General features: G+C 43.5%; 2 long non-coding RNA genes across 2 annotated transcripts; both read left to right on the top strand.

Annotated features, from left to right (window-relative positions):
• The first annotated feature begins 1,711 nt into the window (after nucleotides 1-1,711).
• LOC143413041 (uncharacterized) lies at nucleotides 1,712-2,296 on the top strand. The gene is made up of 2 exons (XR_013093595.1): nucleotides 1,712-2,058; nucleotides 2,150-2,296. It is a non-coding gene; the product is annotated as an uncharacterized LOC143413041 (long non-coding RNA).
• A 4,292-nt stretch (nucleotides 2,297-6,588) lies between these two features.
• On the top strand, nucleotides 6,589-7,345 carry LOC112436203 (uncharacterized). The gene is made up of 2 exons (XR_013093454.1): nucleotides 6,589-7,107; nucleotides 7,199-7,345. It is a non-coding gene; the product is annotated as an uncharacterized LOC112436203 (long non-coding RNA).
• The last annotated feature ends 15,043 nt before the right edge of the window (nucleotides 7,346-22,388 follow it).

Below are 22,388 nucleotides of genomic sequence, written 5' to 3'. Positions count from 1 at the left end.
TTAAAAAAAAAAACTTCAGTGGTGTTGCACACTATTTTATATTATTTTTTAAAGTCATTGTTAACCCTTTAAAGCCGGTCAGAGCAGCACGCTCAGTTTTGCGTAACTATTTTTAAATCCCTGTAGAACCTGAACCGTGTAAGCTAGCGCAATAATTTGTTTTGCATATGAAACCGGAGGAGTTGTACTTACATCTGATGCCATCAGCTTGTCCTCGGTCACGGTTTCGTTCCACATATAGCTTTGCAAAAATTGCATAAAAAGCGCTTGCAGGAACAAAAACATAATATTCCAGAAACACGCTTTGCCGTTCCTATCAGCTGTTCGTAACACTTCCCACAGTGAAATGATGCACATGCTGTTTTCTTTGCAAATTTGCATCATAGGATTGTTTTTTGTTTTTCCTGCAGTATATAAAAATTGCTGTATCTCCAAAATAAAACTATGAAGACACTCAAAATAAATTTCCTGTTGTTGTAAACTATTTTTTGCAACTTTATTGTATTTAAAGTTTTGAGGGATAAGCCTCTTAAATTTCTCCAAGTAGAAATATATGTAAACAAAACAAAAGCGATTTTCAATTTTTTTTGTAGTTTATTGCACTTTTTTGCAATTTATGTAATTACTATGGACTTAATGCATACATATTATTAAAATATGGGCTATAACAGTTGTATTGATGTATAGCAACTTGAAATGCTCCTACAAATGGCACTACAGCATGTAAAAAAAATAATATAAGCTCTGGTGGACTTGGTTCTATAGTAGGTCTTAAAGGGTTAAATAAATATCGTCAAATAATCGTGATCTCAATTTCAGTGAAAATAATCGTGATTATCATTTTTGCCATAATCGAGCAGCCGTACACCAAGACACATAGAAACACAGACACACACGTTAATAAAAGTTATACAACACATGACCTGCACTTGTAAATATTTAATAAAATTTAATAAATGTTTTTGGTCTACATATATTAAAGACTAGGGATGGGTACCGGTGTCCGGTGCCATGATAGCACCGGTTCTGACATAAACGGTAGTAACCAGACCGAAAAGCAGCACACATTTCGGTGCTTTATTTCGGTGCTTTTTTTTCCTGAGCTGTGATACACTTCTAGCCAATCATTTTACGTTTCCGAGGATAGTAGGCGGGGCCAGGTACGTACGTTCTTTTAGAGCAGCGCTACAGATTAAAAATGCCCAAGGCGAAGCGGTCAAAAGTCTGGCTGTACTTCACAGCAAAATATGCAAACTCCGCAGCCTGCAACAAGTGCTTTAAGCTGATACTGTGATACTGTCAAAGGAGGTAACACCTCGAATCCGATTAAACAGCTGGCGACGCATAGCGTTTTTTTTAAAAGCCGAGAAATGCGCCGTATTTGATAGCTTGCTGCGAGACCTCACACCGTGCACTTCGGGTGGGTTGCCAGTTATCGGACCCGGAGCAAAATCCCCCAAAAACCCGAAGAATAGAGTCCTGGCCCCCAGCCCTGCCAGTGTAGCAGAAATGATGAGGATGATGATGCAGCAGCAGCCGTTCTTCTCTGCGTGAGTAGCTTCATGTTGTTCGTGTGTAATTTACGTTGAGTAGGCTAACCACGTTATTACATTAATGCATGTAAGGTGAACTAGCAAACATCATCATAGCTACATGCGGCTGTCCTCTTGTTTGATGGCAGATACTCCCTTCACCCTGGCCAAAAAGGCTAAAATTGTCATGGTCCGGGTGTGTGCCAGTGCGTCTCCCTCCGAGCCGGCGTCTCCACCCCTGGGAGGGGCCTCAGTGTTTTTGCTGATCGTTGACATCTGTGGGTAATTAGCCGGGGGACTCATAAGGCCAGCGTTCTCAATCTCTCTTCGCCAGATTCTCTGCTAAACATCACTACACCTAACTGTTAAACCCCTGGCGAAGAGCTTCTACTTGGATGCTGGACCTTCTGGCAGTCCCTCAGGCTACCACCAAAACTACCTACCTGCCTCTCTGCCTCCACGCCAGGAGTTTTTGGATTTACACACCCGGATTACTCCCCCTCTATGTCATCTCCGACCTCCGTTGGCAAGTACACAGTACGAAGGAGGATTTTGAGCCAAACAACATATTCATATGCCTCCTTATCTATGTTTTGAACATTTGCATTCTGTTACAGTGACCCCGACCTTTTCCTGGACCTTTTGTGACTTGCTTTCCAGTCCAATCCCCGGACCCGGACCAGATCATTATTTAGTTAACGTCTACGCTCACCTTTTGTTTATGAATATTTTGTGTGCACATTAAACATTATTCTTAAAATATATTTTCGAGCTGTTCGGCGTCTTGCGTTTGAGTCCTGTCACTCGTCTGAAACGGTCCCGGCCGTAACAGTAGAATCTGGCCAGCAGTTATGGACTCAGCAGACGCGGAACGGTCAGCCATTCAGAGGCAGGGGGCGATATTAGGAAGTCATGAACAATCTATTCAGTTCCTGTTAGCCCAGCAGCAGACTCTTAGAGATGGTCAAACTAAAATACTTGAGACCCTCCAGGCTCTACAAACTGATATTTCTACTGCTGCTGGTTCCGCCTCGGGCCCCGCGGGCCAAGACTCCGGTACACCAGCTCCTCTGCCTCAACCTGTTGCCGTTGCATCTCCACCTACATCAGCTTTCCGTGATGCTACGTCCCCGGAGCCCGAACCATTCTCAGGGGATCCAGGGAGTTGTAGCGGGTTTTTGCTTCAGGTTGACCTTGTTTTCGGTCGTTCTCCGCGCACATTTGTTGCGGATTCTAATAAGATATCTTATTTGGTGGGTAAACTGCGTAATCGTGCACTTAAATGGGCGGAGGCGTATCTATCGAAGAATCCTTTGTTAACCTGTTCTTATGAGGTGTTTTTGGGGGAATTCCAGAAAACGTTTGCGCACCCCATTTCTGAGGGTAGTTCTGCGCAGAGGCTGCTGGATCTTCGCCAGGGCCGTCAGAGGGTTGCTGATTTTTTGATTGATTTTCGTACTGCTGCCGCCGAAACCGGTTGGCCTGACGACGCTCTGCGTGGGGTGTTTTTCCGGGCATTGAACGAGGGTATGAAAGACCAGCTTGCCTCCCGTGATGAGCCAAAATCTTTTGAGGAACTGGCGTCCCTCTCCCTTCGCATTGACAACAGGTTGCGTGACAGGGAGAGGGACAGGAACTACAAATCCCAGCGCCGTTTACCGCGCTCGTTTCCTGGTACGTCACCGTCGCCGCCTCCGACTGTGGACTCGCATGAGTTTGTCGCCTCGGCTTACGTCACTGATCCCGAGCCGGAGCCTATGCAGATTGGCCGGTTACGGTTGACACCGGAGGAGAGGGAGCGGCGGCGTCGGGCTCATGCCTGTTTTTACTGTGGCTCGCTGGAACACTTGATTGCTGCATGCCCGAAGGAGGGAAAAGGTGTCGCCCGCCGGTAGAATCGGGGATACGGGTGGGCGGTTCGAATTCTGGTCAGAAACCCCGTTTACAACTCCCTGTCACCTTGGAGATGCTACAGAGTACTCATTCGTGCACAGCCTTATTAGATTCTGGTTCTGAACAGAATTTAATCAGTCTCGATCTCGCTGAACGATTAGGCGTTCCGCTCGTGCGCCTTGAGCCGCCCATTCCAGTTAGAGCGATTAATAACCAGGTTTTCACTAGAATTTCTTTTCGCACTGGTCCAGTGTCACTGTGCACTTCGGGGAATCATAGGGAAAAACTCACCTTTTTTGTCCTCGATTCACCTGATACTCCGCTCACTTTGGGTTATCCCTGGCTGTGCTTACACAATCCGCACTTGGATTGGGAGGGGCAAAGGGTTGTCAGCTGGAGCCCTTTTTGCCACTCCAATTGTCTGACTTCCGCCCGTTTTCCCGGCCCGGGGGAGGTTACGGGGACTGACGAATATGTCCCCGATCTCTCAGGGGTGCCGCCTGAGTATCATGATTTGCGGGAGGTATTCAGTAAAATCAAAGCGCAGTCCCTACCGCCCCATCGCCCTTATGACTGTGCGATTGATTTGCTCCCCGGAGCGTCCCTGCCCAAGAGCCGGTTATATAGTATCTCTAGGCCTGAACGTGCTGCGATGGAGGAGTATATTAGGGATTCATTAGCGGCTGGGTTAATCCGTCCGTCTTCGTCCCCCGTGGCGGCGGGGTTTTTTTTTGTAGACAAGAAGGATGGGTCTCTTCGGCCGTGTATTGATTTCAGGGGCTTGAATGACGTCACTGTTAAAAATAAGTATCCCTTGCCACTCATTAGCTCCGCTGTTGAATCGCTACAGGGTGCCACGGTGTTCACTAAGTTAGATCTTCGCAATGCTTATCATTTGGTGCGAGTCCGTCAGGGAGACGAGTGGAAGACCGCGTTTAACACCCCCCTGGGTCATTTCGAGTATCTCGTTATGCCTTTCGGTTTAACGAACGCTCCAGCGGTGTTTCAGGCCCTAATAAATGACGTCCTGCGGGATTTCCTCGACCGTTTTGTGTTCGTCTATTTAGATGACATTCTTATTTTTTCTAAGTCTTTGGCTGAGCATCATTCACATGTCCGTGCTGTCCTTCAACGCCTCTTGGAAAACAGACTGTATGCCAAGGCTGAGAAATGTGAGTTTCATTTGACATCGGTCTCTTTCCTGGGATACATCTTGGCAGGGGGGCAGGTGAAGACGGATCCGGCTAAGGTGAAGGCGGTCACTGACTGGCCTGTGCCTTCTACTCGCAAGCAACTCCAGGGGTTTTTGGGATTTGCGAATTTCTATCGTCGGTTTATAAGGAACTACAGTCTAGTGGCGGCTCCGCTTACACGCCTTACCTCTACGAAGCTTCCGTTCGGCTGGTCCGCCGAAGCTGACAGCGCATTCACGGAGCTGAAACATCTGTTTTCTACTGCGCCCATCCTCGCTCAACCCGATCCGTCTAAGGCTTTTATTGTGGAGGTGGATGCTTCTGATGTGGGGGTGGGGGCTGTGCTTTCACAACGTGCCGGCCCCTCCTCTAAGCTGCGGCCGTGCGCCTTTTTCTCTCGGCGGCTTTCACCAGCAGAACGGAACTATGATGTGGGGGACCGGGAGCTGCTTGCCGTTAAGTTGGCGTTGGAGGAGTGGCGTCATCATCTGGAAGGCGCGGCGCTACCGTTCCTGGTGTGGACGGATCATAAGAACTTGACGTACCTACGCGGTGCGAAGAGGTTGAATGCACGTCAAGCTCGTTGGTCGCTGTTTTTCGCACGTTTTAACTTTTCCATTTCCTATCGCCCGGGTTCCAGAAACACCAAACCGGATGCCCTCTCTCGGCAGTTTGACTCTGACACGGGTCCGGCGGAGTTTTCCACCATTCTTCCGGCCGGCTGTACGGTGGGAGCTATTACCTGGGAGGTGGAGGACGCCATCGACCGGGGCCTCCGGACGGAACCGGATCCGGGCACGGGACCGCCTAACCGGCGTTTTGTTCCCGCGGCTGCTCGCTCCAAGGTACTGGAATGGGTGCACGCTTCGAGGTTTGCGTGTCACCCGGGCAGGGGCAGGACGACTTCTATGGTTAAGAGACATTTTTGGTGGGCCACTCTGGATAAAGATGTTCGGGAGTATGTGGCTGCGTGCCCTGTGTGTGCCAGGTGTAAGTCGCGTACTCACCGTCCTGCTGGGCTGTTGCAGCCGTTGTCTACGCCTCATCGCCCTTGGTCCCACATCGCCCTGGATTTTGTTACGGGACTCCCGGTTTCGGCTGGGAAGACCACTATTCTCTCGGTCGTGGATCGGTTTTCTAAGGCTGCTCATTTCGTCGCTTTGGAGAAGTTGCCCACTGCGGCTGAGACGTCTACGTTGTTGTAGGACCATGTTTTTCGGCTTCATGGCATTCCTGTGGAAATAGTTTCGGACAGGGGTCCGCAGTTCTCGTCCCAGGTTTGGGGTTCTTTTTGCGCTGCTTTGGGGGCCAGGCCTTGTCTGAGCTCTGGTTACCATCCTCAGACGAACGGCCAGACGGAACGTTTAAATCAGGAGCTGGAGGCCGCGCTCCGCTGTGTGACCTGTCATAACCCTGCGACTTGGGCCTCGTATCTGCCGTGGGTGGAATATGCCCACAACTCCTTGGTTTCGTCTGCTACTGGGTTGTCACCGTTTGAGGCCTCTTTGGGTTATCAGCCGCCCCTGTTTCCGGTGGAGGAGGCTGATCTTGCTGTCCCCTCGGTCCAGCATCATCTACAGCGCTGCCGTCGGGTCTGGTCTCGTACGCGGGAGGCGCTGTTGCGAGCTGTGGCTCGCCAACGTAGCTGTGCCGACCGTCGCCGGTCTCCTGCGCCTGTTTACTCACCTGGACAGAAGGTGTGGCTCGCTGCGAAAGACGTCCCTCTCAGGGCATCCTCCCGCAAGTTGTCTCCTCGTTACATCGGCCCCTATTCTGTGGACAGGGTCCTCAGCCCTTCGGCTGTCAAGCTCCGTTTGCCTGCTGCCTTGAGGGTTCACCCGGTCTTTCACGTTTCTCAGGTGAAGCCGGTGGTGTCTAGTCATCTGTGCCCGCCTCCGGTGCCCCCGCCTCCCGCCCGGCTCATTGATGGGCATCCTGCGTTTTCTGTCCGGCGCATTCTGGATGTGCGGCGGCGGGGTAGGGGGCTGCAGTTTTTGGTGGACTGGGAGGGTTATGGGCCGGAGGAGCGTTCTTGGGTTCCTCGTTCTTTGATGCTTGACTCTGTGATGGTTTCTGATTTTCTTAGGTCACGTCGTGGGGCGGGTGCTGGTCGGCCGCCGGGTGGCGTCCCTTGAGGGGGGGGTACTGTCATGGTCCGGGTGTGTGCCAGTGTGTCTCCCTCCGAGCCGGCGTCTCCACCCCTGGGAGGGGCCTCAGTGTTTTTGCTGATCGTTGACATCTGTGGGTAATTAGCCGGGGGACTCATAAGGCCAGCGTTCTCAATCTCTCTTCGCCAGATTCTCTGCTAAACATCACTACACCTAACTGTTAAACCCCTGGCGAAGAGCTTCTACTTGGATGCTGGACCTTCTGGCAGTCCCTCAGGCTACCACCAAAACTACCTACCTGCCTCTCTGCCTCCACGCCAGGAGTTTTTGGATTTACACACCCGGATTACTCCCCCTCTATGTCATCTCCGACCTCCGTTGGCAAGTACACAGTACGAAGGAGGATTTTGAGCCAAACAACATATTCATATGCCTCCTTATCTATGTTTTGAACATTTGCATTCTGTTACAGTGACCCCGACCTTTTCCTGGACCTTTTGTGACTTGCTTTCCAGTCCAATCCCCGGACCCGGACCAGATCATTATTTAGTTAACGTCTACGCTCACCTTTTGTTTATGAATATTTTGTGTGCACATTAAACATTATTCTTAAAATATATTTTCGAGCTGTTCGGCGTCTTGCGTTTGAGTCCTGTCACTCGTCTGAAACGGTCCCGGCCGTAACAAAAATGACCAAAGAAAAAGTGGGAAACAGTTAAACATGAGAGGGTTTAAGTTTGTGTTTTTTCCATTGTTTAAGCACTGCTTCCAGCCAAGAGTGATGCCATATATGCCACATAGCTGCAGAAAAGGCTAACATTGTTATCTTTTTACAAAAAAAACAGCTGAACATGAGAGGTTTTTGGACAAAGTTTGTTCTCCATTCTTTAAGCACCGGTTTGAGCACCGTTTAAGCACCGGCACCGTTTCAAAAGTACCGATTTGGCACCGGTATCGGATAAAACCTAAACGATACCCATCCCTATTAAAGACCCTTTCCAGAAGTTAAGCAATCAGGTCATATTTTGGAGGAGTGTAATTTGCCAATCAAGAAAGAACTCAAGAGTGTCATCATGAAGAATTTCCCACCAACAGGTAACCGAAACGTTTTTATTATTTCTGATCTGTAAAACATTAATAAATTGTTTATCAAGTTTTGATCCAACAGAAATAATTTCAAACTTCATGACTGCACCAATATTGCTCAACAATGTGATGAATCGAGCCACAGTGGAAGATTTACTATATGTCTAAAAATAACACAGTCGCTTCTCTGGAGTGAGCCAGATGGTTGTAACACAGAGCATTCACTTGATCAAATGATAACACTTCCTGTCAGTCTGCATGTGAGCACAAGCCACACTGGGGTTATGACCGTTAGACACCAGAAGGTGTGTGTGCAGTGCGAGTGGATTCATGCTTTTGAATATAACAGGGAAATAAAATGTTGTTGTTGTTTTTTATCCATGTCTTACATTAGGCTTCTTAATTTAACTTCCACGTACTGTAATAAAAAATTAGTGCCTTTGCTATATTTAGAAAACATGGTCTTAATCTTCTCATTTTATCATTTCATCAAGACAGCAAGAGTAAACAAGCCCCCAGATGTTTAAAAAGTGCCATATCAGTTCTAATAAAATGCTGCGAAGCAGCAGAGTATAGCCAGCAGGAATGGATGCAGTAATTTATTCTCTTGTATTTTCTCTCCCAGGCAACTAGGATAGGTGGCACAAATGGAGCATTTTAATTAAAAAGTGCTGAGACAATCTTGGCAGCCACTGACAAGTCTTCCTGTTCCTATGGAGTGTAGGCAGTGGATTACTATGGTGCGTCTAATTCAGTTGAGAAAAAAAACAAAACAATAATGGGAACCCAATTATTACCTCTACAGGGAAACCAAAATTTCCACAAGCTTCCTTCCTGTCCGCTGCTCCTGTGAGTCTGTTTCAGTTTTTCTTTTCCTTATATAACTGCAGGACTGACGACAATCATCTCCTGCTGGTGCTTCCCTCTGAGTTAGTAATGTGAATGATGACAACATATTCAGGTTATGAACAACAACACCACCAATGATTACCCTTGCAAAAGCTTTGTGCCATAAATAGTTAGTAATTGGTTGTGATTCAGTTTTTCCTTGCTGAAAGACTTTCACCCTGTTTAATGCCAGATTCAACATACACGATACTAGCATCAAGTAGTAGTAGTTACATGTTTGTGAGAATATTTTATTAACAATTATTAATTAATTAGTTTATTAACACATAATTAACATGTTTGATGATGGTTTAAACAAGAATGGCCAAACAAATAAAAATGTTCTGAAACAATTTTTAAAAGCTTAATATGCTATAACTAATTAATTTAAATAATATTTTTTAACATATTTCTATTTTCATTTTCTCATTCTAGTTTTTCTTTCTCATTTTTGTCATCCTCTTCCTCCTCACCCGAAGCCTCACTTTTGAGCTGAAGTTAGGATTTGTAAACCCCACCCCAGCTTTTGTTATCAGTAACAGAGTCAAATTTGTGCTCTATCATCTTGGCTTTGACAGCTTTCCAGCTGTCACCACAGCACTCCCCCACAGCTGCCCTGCCCGCCTCCCTGGTGCTGCCCCTCGAGCCTGCTGCACCACCCCTCCCCAGCAGCAGAGCCAAAGCCCACACCTCATAAAAAAACCCCACTACAGGAACATGTTTCTTTATTCTTGATATTTTCGCAATTGTTTATCACGAGCAGACCAGACATGGACCCTCTAGGTAAACAACAACATCATTTTATAAGCTAATGCTATGGCAGCTAATGTTTGACTTTAGAGTCCTAAAACTCTACCACTAGTACTTTTTCTGTGATGAGCAGTTACAATTACACTTTCATATCACATGAGAGTTTATTTTTAAGTGCGAGTCTGACAAATTTAGAGCCACTTCAAGAAAATTTAATTGATAGCAGCTAACAGTCTGCTGTTAATTAAATTTGCTGTAGCTCAGCTGGTAGAGCAGGTCTACTAACTGGAAGGTTCATGGTTTGATCCTCGTCTGCTCCAGTCTCCATGCCAAAGATCCTTACTAACCCCAAGTTGCTGTCCGATCCATCCATCGGAGTATCAGTGAGTGTGAATGTTAGATAGAAAGAGCTTATGTGAATGTGTGAATGAGGTAAGTTGTGTAAAGTGCTTTGAGTGGTCAGTTAGAGCAGAAAAGTGCAATATAAGAACCAGTCCATTTACCAGTTAACAGGGGCAGAAACACCAGCCCTTAAAGATATCCTCAACAACTGAGCTCAGTGTCACTGTCATCAATCAAAGTTGAGCCATGATGACTCTTTGACAACTTAAGGCATAATACGCAGAGATGTATCAATATCAATATCAATATGTAATGAAAATCAGGTATATGTCAGAGCAATGACAAGCAGCTATGGCCCACCTGTTCCAGGCAGACTGAGGTTTGTTACTCATCTTGACACAAAATACTGATAAACTTTTGTAGGACTTCTGATTTTGTCCAGTACAGTTTTAGGGGTTGCTGATAACATAATGAAGTGAACTGTGTGGCGTGAAGCTTGGGAGAGTGTCAGGGTTGCACTTCACAGCAACAGTAACTAGATAAACGTCCGTCTTCAGCCGACCCTTGCATAATTTCTCTATATAATGGACAAGATGCATGCCAAGTATTTTACTTCCTACTACTACTATGTAGGTTTCAGGAAGACATTTTAGGGAAATAAACAGTTTTTCTGTAAAGGAAAGTAAAAAAAAAAAAAAAAAAACCAGCACTATTTCAACATAAATGGCAGACTAAGCATGGTCTGTCCTCTCTCAGCACTTCTCAGCAAACACAACTGAGTAAAACATAGTATGAGACATGAAAGGGTATCAAGGTTCTCTTTCTGCTTATTTCCGGGCTATGCTTGCTTTTGCTTTTTTGTTATCTAGACTTCCACAGTGCGGCTGGATGCTGAAGCACAGTAATCACATTATGAGGATGGCGTTGGAGCAATGGACAACAGCACAGTGCATCAGTGTTTACTCCCAGCAGATGGGATACATCCATGACCAGCAGCGGAAATGAAAGAAAATGATCCAGAATGATCACATAAGGCTTAAGGGCCAAACTAATCAGATGACCATTCAGGATTCTCTGCTGTAATTTGCTAATTACTCATTCAGTCATTCTTTTCCTCCTCTCGCAGCACAGCCTGTGCGTGTCTGATATGAGAATAGGCTGTTTTATTAATGTTTGGGTTGCCATCAGTTTCAGACTTATTCCAATGTTGTTGTCTTTTAAAAGCTACTTAGCTTGATTAGAACAAATGCTATGTTTGCATAGAAAAAGCACTTTATAAACCACTGGATAGGGTAAAATATGTATTTTAATGCAGACTAAATCTCCATATAATTTTAGTGGCACAGTTTCTACTTATGTCAGGCATTTGTTTAATTTTAGTTCATAATAGTATTATGCCTAGAAATATAACTTACAAGTCCAATTCCCAAAAAGTTGAGTGTGGTGTGAGTGTGGTCTCTGGCCAGCTGCAGAGGAGGGGTGACAGGTGTGCTGGGATCTGACAGTGATTGTGTCTCTTTATATGTTGGCAGTGACAGTCGGAGGGGAGGGAGAGCGGACGTGACAGCAGAGAGAGCGGGAGTGTCTGTGTCCCAGTGAACAATACAAAAACCACAGTGTCAAATAAAAAGTTCTGCTGTCATCATATTCGCTCCAGCGTATGTTTATCGGGTCCAACGTTACATTGAGATTTTGTAAAATGTAAATAAAATCAGAATGTAGTGTCAGTCTCATAATCCCATATTCAGTGTGCAACAGTATGGATTCATGGACGAGCACTATACATGTTTTTTTGAATAGTGTTAATGAAAACTACAGAGAAGGTCAGAAGGAACTGGACTGTGTCTTTGTAAATCTAGAAAAAAACATGCCAAGCGAGACACTGTGGTACTGAGGAGGTCAGGGTGGTGCAGGACAGTGAGACAGTGATGAGGCATGAGGGCGGTATCAGATGGGTTTACACCTACTCCGAGTCTGTTCTTGTTTGCAGTAGTGATGGACAGGTTGACTGATGAGGTGAGGCAGGAGTCTCTGTGGACTAACGTTCATAAATTTGATTGTGATCTGTAGGGAGAGTAGGGAGCAGGTGGAAGAGAGCCTGGAGAAGTGGAGGTGTGCTCTAGAGAGAAGAGGACTACGTGTGTAAATGAGAGACCCATCTGTCACTCCTACCCTATACCTTATCACTGTTAGCTTTGTGGTAGCTCCCTCTGTAGTTGCTAAACATCACCTTTCCATTTTACCTTCTCCAAGCTTGTGTCCACTGCCCTCTCTCCTAGACATCTCCATACAACACAGATATGTCCCATTAAATATCTAAATGTTCACCTTTTCTGACACACATGCAAAGCTTCACAAGTTTTCAGGCATGTTTAGCTCTTAAAAAAGAGATTTATTTTCACAAATTATACAAGTAATAAGAAGAAAATGAGTAGTGCATTCATGTTCAGTGCTTGAGCCCTGATACACAAACATTTAGCTTTTGAATCCTGCTCAGCAGCTGAATGGGTTTTAATTCTGCAGTATGTTTGAGTCAGTACACTGGGGATTGTTCTTTGGAAAAATGGCAATCACTCATTTGAATGTCAAATTGCTGTGGGCACAAAGGTCTTTATGACATTTCCATTTTGGAGCCGTGACTGCCATCAGACAGTCTGTCCAGATGTCCACTGCTATTGTCATGGATAAAGCTTAGACTGCTGCTGGCTACTGCTTGCATGTGCACATTTCACTTTGTTTTCACAAAGAAAGAGACTGCAAAAAACAACATTCTAATTTACATAGTTACTCTTACTGGAATTTGAATAAAGATGTGGAAACTGTACTTCAGGTGACACTTCTCACTTTTGCAGTAGCATTACTAGCTTAGTGACCACAGAGTGTAATGCTAGCTCATGTCTACAGTGATTCTTATTAAAACTACAAACCAGACGGGAAGAAACGACAAACAGAGAAACAAGAGTAAGTTTTAAAGTTGCTAAAAATCACAAGAACGACTGCAGATAGTAAATGAAAATAGAAATAATAATAAAAAATGTTAGAACTGATAATTTTTTACATTTGTCTTCTAGACTTTTTAATCCTCACTCCTTTCACTCCAATCCATGCACTGAATTAAAGATTAAATCATTGAAGTCAGACTTCATATGATTCAGAGGCTGCTCAGAAAGCTGCAGCAGGGTAAAGCCACAGATCTCAAATAATAACAGTTTTAGTGGAAATTTTAGATATGCTGTTTAAACACACATGGTGGACCTCCTACAAACACCTAGGATTCAATTTCCCACTTGTTTGTTGTGTATTTTAACACTGACGAATCACATACCTGTTGCTGGGGAGTAAATATATAAATAGAAAAAAATATAACAAAAAGAAATAGAGAGCGTCTAACTCAAATTTTTAGTGTCCTTCAGCCATGTTTTTGGTCTCTTTTTTGACAAATTGTGCAAAAAACACAATCACATTTCCCTGTGCTTGAAAATAACTCCTCAAAAAAAGACCATTACATTCAGTTTAAACAGATAAGAAAAAGGAAAACTTTTAAGCAATGCATACACTCACTTTGCAACCACCTACTGCTGCTCGTATCCACAATCTCATTCTAATGGTCACTACAAAGAGTTTGTGACCATAAATGAGGGTAGAGACATAGGCTACGTTCACACTGCAGGTCTTAATGCTCAATTTCGATTTTTTGATCAAATCCGATTTTTTTGTCTGCTCGTTCACACTACAAATAAAATGCGACAGCAAACGCTCTCTAGTGTGAACGCTCAAAGCGGCCCGCATGCGCAAAAGAAGATGTCACACACAACGCGCTCTGTTTAGACCCAGAGCAACAGTATTGTTTGACTGATGGCCCTTAATATAAAGACTTCGGTCTTCACGTTTCCCAATTTTTGCTTTAAGTTATTTTGTTATTTACATAATAATGTAAATAACCTAATAATGATCCTTATTGCCGTTTAAGAGAGGAGCGGTGCTTCAAAGGATAGCTGTAGATTTCTGTCAGAATCTGCAGATTATACAGTACAAATAAAATGTTTACGTTGTCTTCCCAACAGTTTCACTGACATCCACACTGGATGGCCAGGAAGCGTTCGCGATGTCTTCTCGGGCGCTTCTCTGGCGCTGATAATTGGCTTCAGTCTTGTGTCGGTGACGTAAAAGGCGGATTTAATGCGACTTGACCGTTCAAACAGCAGTCGCTTTCTAAAACATCGGATATGTATCGGATTCAGTACCACATACGAAAGTGACCCAGATCGGATTTGAAAATATCGGATTTGCGCCGTTCACACTGTCATAGCATGATCGGATATGGGTCGCATAGGGTCAAAAAAATCGGATTTGATGCGCTTTCGCCTGCAGTGTGAACGTAGCCATAGTTCCACAAGTAAACTGTCAGCTTTGTGTTTACACTCAGCTCTCTATTCACCACTACAGACTGATATTGTAGATGTAACCTCAATCCTTGTGTCCCTTAGAGCTATAGGGTGAGGAGTTCAGTCATTCAGGGGGAATTCAGAGTAGAGCCACTCCACTTGCACATTAAAGGAGCCAAAGGTGGTTTGGGCTTCTAATTAGCAGAGGTGGGACCAAGTCATTGTTTTGCAAGTCTCAAGTAAGTCTCAAGTCTTTATCCTCAAGTCTCAAGTCAAGTCTCAAGTAATGTCAGGCAAGTCAGAGTCGAGTCTCAAGTCACTGGTGTAAAAGTCCAAGTAAAGTCACAAGTCTGAAATTTTGAATTTCAAGTCCTTTCGAGTCTTTAAACCCCCCCCCGAAAAAAAGCATGTTGCAGTTATATGCTAAATGTAAATATTAGACCATGTAGTTTTTAAATCTGTGTTTTTCTCAACACATACAAAATAGTGAACTTAGAAAATATACACAAATTGTGAAATTGCACCTCTATAAAATGCAGCTCAATTAAACCTAGCTCCAAGAATAATTTTCACCGACAGTTCTGAGATAAGCTGCATGTTATTCTTGGATGCGGTTGTAGGACTGGCTTTAAAATCGCATGACAAAAATATCATACACGTTAAAAAAAAAACTGCATCACCAACGTAGCCTGGACAACATTTGCTAGTTAGATGAAGTCAGCTATCTCATCGTAGCATATTTATATGCATATTTATAATTATACGCTTCTTGGAGTGAGTGCATACACTCATGAAGTTTAGTAACTTCCGGTCACTGCAACAAGCCCAGGTACAGTTTACCGACGGATGGGTGCAGGACCTTGAAATGCACTGTGTAGAAAGTAAAGACCATCGTACATATCATAAGTTTACCAGTCTCACAAATCGTCGTCATAAATACACATTCATTAACCGTTTATTAATAGGACCTTTGAGCTCAATGGTAATTAATTAGTAGTGGAAATAATTTCTGGTAGCATCACAGAAATGTAGCAGTGACAATAATATTGTATGCTGTAATTGTACTGGGCAATTAGTGATACAAAAAACCTGTTTTATCCTGTGAATAAAAGTATATGTTTTTGTCAATGTACCATAATAACAGAAGCGAAACGCAATATTGTGTCAGGACAATTTACTATTTATGCACAATAAACACAATAAATAAAGGAGCATAGCGCGACAATTTCTGTTCAGCGCCAGACTTGCTTGTAACCTATATCACTAAGAAAAATGACGTATTAACTACAACAGCAGACTGACCTTTGTGGAAATGCTTGGAGCAGACTAACCTGTGAGCGGGAGGGTTCTGGGACGTTATATTTGGTCTTTGAATGGCTGCAATCCAGTCGCCTCTTTGTTACTTCGGAAACATGGCTTGAACAATTTCTCTTCAACGACGTAATCCGATAACAACCGATCTCTTTACCCGTCGGCTTCCCGTGGCTGTCATGCGACCGGCTATTGCAGTTAATAATACAACAGCTTCTTGACATTTTTGTGTTTCTTTTTATCGCTGTATAACTGATTTTAATTGAAAGCCTGCGTGCGCTAGTACCGCTTGCCACGAGTTCCCAGAATCCTTTGCGGTTCTACCCGTGAATGACGTCACATTTTCAATCTCTATATAATATGCATGTTAAATTTTATATTTGGGGTAAAATATCAAGTCTTTTCAAGTAAACCGGTTCAAGTCCAATTCAAGTCCCAAGTCATTGGTGTAAAAGTCCAAGTCAAGTCACAAGTCTTAGAACATTTTTTCAAGTCAAGTCTAAAGTCATAAAATTAATGACTCGAGTCTGACTCGAGTCCAAGTCATGTGACTCGAGTCCACACCTCTGCTAATTAGCATGCCTCCTGGGCACTTCCTGGGTGAGGTGTTTTGGGCATGTCTTACCATGAGGAAGCCCAGAGGTAGAACACGGTGTTCCCTGGGATTAGCCGGAGGTGGTGGCTGGGAACTGGGAGGTCTGGGCGTCTCTGCTCAGGCTGCTGCCTCCACAACCTGGCGTAATATAAGTGGCAGAAACTGGATGGGTGGATGGATACTGAACAGCAACATGAGACAAGTTATCTGCCATCACACTGTTGATTTGTCCCAAATTTGTGATAAAAAATAAATGTATAATGGCTTCAGTCTGTAGACATGTAATTGTTCATTTGCTCCTACAGTGTTTATTCTTTTTTAATCTTTTAATTCTATTAAAATATTTTAATTTTATTTTAGTTTTTGTTTTATTTATTCCTTTTTTGTTGTATGTTTCGATTTTTCAATTCAATTACTTACCTCCAGGCGGAAGGTATTTTTGTGCAAAGCTAACTGTACCATGTGGTATATTAATGTAATGATAAAAATAATAAGTAGATGGGGATACAAAATGTATTTTACTCTAAATTTTAATTCTGATAATTGTACTCGGCTTGAATCAGTAGAACATCATCAGAGAAAAAGAAGGAAAATAAAAATAAAATAGCTCTGCTTTCTGTTGTTTGTTGAACTGATAGAAATGTTGTATTTGAGATTACCTGGAACAACATGTTCCTTTATGCTTGCTTGTCTTCTGTACAGCTAACTAGATTCTGAAGTAACCTAACCGTAACTTATGGACACCTGCAGTTGTTTTGTTGTGCCAAATAAATAAATAAATAAATAAATAAAATAAAAACTGAATATGGCACACAGTTTTGCCTCTTTCATATCTTTTTATACAACATCTCCTGTTGATCAATATGACCTGCATTTCATGCTTTACTGTTTAGGCTCAAATGGGTTTGATGTGCCTCCCCCCAAATTCACCAAAAGTAACAAGCCTGTTTTGAAAATGTTCAGAGTAGAAAGTACAGATATTTGTTTACTCAGTAAAAGTAAAAAGACGTCAGAAAAAATAACTACTCAAGTAAAGTATTCATTAGTACTTTGTATTTATATTAGTATTTATAGTATTTGTACTTCATTTGTACGTCATGATTAACAAAGTATTTGTACTTTGTTACTTCCCACCTCTCTGTTTGGATGAATTTGTGGTGTGCATTGCAGTTTGCAGTGTTTTTTTTATATATCAATGGAATGCCCGTCTTTCTCACTCACTGCAGCCAAATGTGTCTGTTCAGCGACACTGAGTCACATGACAGCAGGACAACAAAACACCCCAGTCAACACATGTATGGGGCCCAAATAGGGAGCAGCAAGGCTAATATTTGGGGCCCACTTGGGAAACCCAACTGGGGTCCAGCTAATTTTCTCCTCAGTTTCCATGATGGCCCCAAATGTGTTTCCCTAGATGGGTTTATGCTGGGTCCCAGAAAAGCCCCAAATCAGGCCAGTCGAAAAAAAGATGTGGGGCCCAGATGGGTAGAAGCAGATCTGATATTTGGGGCCAACTTGGGTTACCCACATGGGACCCAGCTAATTTTGTCCTCAGTTTCCATGGTGGCCTCAAATGTGTTTTCCCAGATGGGTTAATAATGATGGGTCCCAAATCAGGCCCAGCCAACAAATGAGTGTGGGGCCCAGATGGATAGAAGCGGGTCTGATACTTGGGGCCCACTTGGGTTACCAACCTGGGACCCAGCTTTTGTCCTCAGTTTCCATGATGGCCCTTAGGGCCACCATTCCAGATGGAATTTTGGATAATGAAATTAAGCTATAATTTAAATCACCTGTACAACAAAGCCAGTTTATCTTTTTTATTAATACTGATTACTATGAAATTTTAAAACAGTGTGCTTTTTCATATAATACATTTTTTTATTTGGAGAACATGTTGACAAAAATGTCCACATTATACAAAAAAAAACAAATAAATGTCATACAATTTAAAGGAAAAACAAATGCAGCAAATCACAGCTTCTCACTCATTCACCAATCCATTGGTCCTGAAAGAAATAAAAAAAAAAAAAAAATTAGTGCATTTTCACAAACAAAATCAGATTTGCGATAGTACTGGAGTTGTTTTGGAGGTTGTGCTGTTCAAGTTGTTTGACCTCCTATATTGAACTCTTTGAAGACCAAGAGTATTCATGGAAACAGAAAAGCTATTTACAAAAGGATTTACCAAGTAGGCACTCAAAAATTAAATTAATGTGAAATATTTTACCTTATACTATCTGAATTGAAGACAAATGTTTAAAAGACGTCTACATAGTTACAATGATAACTGGTGTTGTGGGCTGTCTCAGTGATCGGCACAGAGCTTAGAACAGGCAAGTGGTTAACCAGTTTTTTGCATGGTGCAGCACCTCATAATGAACACAAAACAAAATAGTAAAATGTAACAATGGCTACATCTACCAAGGAGTAAACAGATTCCACTTCTTGAAGTGTGTGCCAGGCGGGCGCCAATGATTTTCATGTAAATCAAAAATAGCGCCATCAGATAAATCAGTGCGTCACCAATCACACTGGTAAAAATACAGCCTGGCTCTGGAGTTCCTGGAGCTTATTCACATTCTGTGAGCAATCAAAAAACTGTTTATTGAGAGACTTCTTCAAGTATGCTGCAAGCCAGAAAGAAACGTGGTCATTCCTGCCAGCAGCCACCAACCTCCAGAACAACATGAGCTGATGGTTTCATCTCCACAATTTGTACAGTCTATCTAAACCACATGTGTCAAAGTCAAGGCCCGCGGGCCACATCCGGCCCGGCGTACATTTATATCCGGCCCGCGAGATCCTTTTATATAGATGTACTATTATTGTTATCATGCATGGCCCGGCGATATGAGGTGCTAATAATATACAAACTACAGATCCCATAATGCAGCGCTGCAGCCTCCTTGCCTAATGCTAGGCTAACTGGGAACATTCCCGCGTCAATCAAGTCAAACTTCTGTTATTGCGAAGCTAGCCGCTCACAATGGTGGAGAGAAAAGTTGATTGTGAAAGCAGAGCCTTTCAGCGCCAGTGGGTAACTGAATATATGTTTACAGACATTGCTGGTAAACCCGTGTGTCTTATTAGTGGAGCTAATGTGGCTGTAATTAAGGAATTTAATTTAAGACAGCACTACGAGACAAAACGTCAGGATAAGTTGAAAAACCTAAATGCAGAGCAGAAACTACAGAAAGTAGAAGAGCTAAAGAAGAATCTGACATTTCAGCAGACTTTTTTCACCAGAGCAAAATCACAAAGTGAAGCTGTTGTGAAAGCAAGTTTTATTGTAGCAGAGGAGATAGCCAAATCAGCCCGGTACCACTCTGAAGAGCTGCATGATGAAGGTGTGCTACGTCTTGTGTCCAGACAAAACGCAGATTTTGGCAAATGTGAGCCTGAGCAGAAATACGACAGCGCTAGCATGCACTCTGCTTGCGTGTGAAAAAAAGAAAAACACCCCTTCCCTATTAGTGTTAAAGCGTACCATGTCGACCAATTAAAAAATTATATGGTAACATGCGGCATTTGGTTGTTTAGGAAGAGGGGAAATTTTTAAGAGTGATCCCGGCAAGTGAGCGAAAGAAAGAGAGCGAGCAAGTTTTGAGTTGTTAAGAGATTTTTGACGTTTGGCGTGTTTGCAGTGTGTAGTGTAGTGGGCCCTGCCATCAGGCCTGCAGGGTTTTTCCCTGTGGTTCTCCTCTGCATTACAGTGAACAGAAACAATTTTTTGGGAGTGGCACAAATAATGTGTGTGGTATCTTATTTGATGCAGAGCACCTGATTGTTCTAGATAGATACATGCTACATTTTTAGATAAATAGTTGCATATGTAATGGGGAAGTCTTTAGGACCCAGGGGACCCAATGGAGGGTATAAAAGAGGAAGTAGCAGCAGGTGCTCTTCATTTCCACTGACGAGCGGCTGTGAACAATGGTTGTGTGAGTAGGTGAAGAGCCTGAGAAGTTTTAATTGTCTGCTACACAAACAGTTGTTTTAAACCTCTACAGCAGAGGTTCGAGGTACAGGCTGTTTTTCTTTTAGTGTTTTTTTTAAATTTGTTGAAATGTATTTGATGTTTATTGTATTTTATGTTTTAGTAGTGATTTTTACAAGACAAGCCAAGATAAGCCAGGTGTGCAGCAAACACAGTTGTCTGCTGGAGGTATGTTAACTTAATATATTTGACATTAAAAAAAAGTATATTGATGCACTATAATCTAATTTATATTGTATTGCCTCCTGCAGGGCAGGCTGCACATGTGAATTTGTCACTGTTTTTTTCCCTCCTTCTCCTTGTTGTTGTGTTTTTGGTTTTGGTAGGGTCACCTTTTAAAACTGTTTTTTATGCCGGGTTTGTTTTTATTTCTACTGGGCTGGTGCAATATTAGTCGGGCAATGTGCAATCCCTGAGTGGGACTCTTACCTTAGGGGAATTAGGATCTTTAGAGGTGCTCTGTGTGGATTTGCAGTGAATAAGTTTTTATTAAGAGTGATTTTTCGTGCCACCGATTATTGCCTGAACTAGCACTTAGTGCATGCGATAAGTGTTCTGTTGGGCTCGTATTTATTTGGGGTGGATTTGTTTCTTTTAAAGCAACGAGCATCTGGGACCGCCAAGGGAGAGCAAGCCCTCAGGTGATAGTTGCATTGCTGGCAGGTTGCACCAATAACACTATCTTGTGGTCGTTAGTGACCTTTTTACCATTTTGATGTTTTAGGCCTTTTGCAAACCCTTTGTGTTCTTTTAAAATAATAAATTTTAACATATCTGACTGATATTGACCCTCTTGTCCTGTTTATTCTGGGCTCGTTCCTGTGAGAGCTTTGGGCCTGAAAGTTTGCACAAGTAGTATAGAGGCCCTTAGCGGTTACTCGGTGGCTTTCGCGCGCTACATTAATTGGCGTTGTCGACAGGATCCAGGTCATATCAGTTACGGTGTTTGGTTTTTATTTTAGTGTGGCCCTGTTTATTTTAGTAAGAGTGTTAGAGGAGAGGAGGAAAAACGGTGACATCTTCTACGGAGGGGAAGCCAACGCTTGGGCTGCTGCGGGGATAATAAACCTCCTTCGCCGACCCTATGGACGACGTACAGGCCCTCTTGGAGCAGCTGCAACAGCTAAAAGCAGCAAATGAACAGTTGAGAGACCAATTACAGGAACGTTCTCCTGGGACTGGTCCAGTGCCAGATCCAGTGCCAGGTCCATCTACTGTGCCATCAAATATCAACCCAATAAATGAAGCTACAAATGTGTGTTACGTTTATGCACCTCAGGAGCGTAAATGCCCAAGGTTTACTGGTAAATTGTCAGTGGACTTGTTAACTGTTGACCAGTGGGTTGAAGAAGTACGTAGATGCCTGGAGATTCGTCCTATGTCAAGAGCAGCACAAGTGATGTTTGTGATGGACCATCTTGATGGCAGTGCTAAATCTGAGGTCTGTTTTCATTCGAGTATCAGCAGAGACACTCCTGACAAGATCTTTGATATTTTGGTCGAGCACTATAGCTGCACTCAGTCATATGTAGCTGCCCAGCTACAGTTCTTCCAGCGCACCCAGCGAGAAGGGGAATCTCTGCGAGATTACTCTCATGCCCTTAAATCTTTAATGGACACTGTAATCTGTAAGACACCAGGTGGTATTCCAAATTCTGATATATTGCTAAGGGACCAGTTTACTGAACATGTCCATGATGATATGCTGCGCAGAGAGCTGAAACAGCGGGTCCTTCAAACACCAGACATGTCCTTTCTTGCCCTACGCAGTATCGCCCTTAAGTGGGCTGATGTAGGTAGGCAGGGAGGGAAAACTAGGTCCCGAGCCTATTCTTGTGATACGAACTGTCAGGTAGTAGAGGGAGTTAATGCAGAGATGCATGCAGTCACCCTTGGGCCTAATGATGACATTCTACAGATAAAAGAGTGCCTTCGTAAACAACAGGTTCAATTGGATACGCTCATGAAGCAAATGTCTGTCCAATTTTCACAGCCGTCTCAGACTGAACTACCCCTGACCCCTCCCACAACTAGGCCTTTTCGTTTCCAGGCAGATGGAAAGCCAATTTGCCATCGGTGTGGTAGGGCTGGTCATATTGCCAGGTTCTGTAGGGTAAAACATCCAGCTATAAAGAATAGTGGTGGGTCTCATGCTGATGCACATGTACAAAGTCAGGTTGTGGAACAAGGCCCTGAGTCTCAGCCATCGGGAAACTAGGTCCCTCTGGTGCAGAGAGCCAGGCATCAGGAACAGGGTTTATAGGCTCGGCTGAAGTTGTTATGGAAGATCCCTCTCGACTAATTG

The sequence above is a fragment of the Maylandia zebra genome, linkage group LG16, assembly GCF_041146795.1.
Source record: "Maylandia zebra isolate NMK-2024a linkage group LG16, Mzebra_GT3a, whole genome shotgun sequence".
Taxonomy (NCBI): domain Eukaryota; kingdom Metazoa; phylum Chordata; class Actinopteri; order Cichliformes; family Cichlidae; genus Maylandia; species Maylandia zebra.
This window is presented reverse-complemented; position numbering and strand designations above follow the sequence as displayed.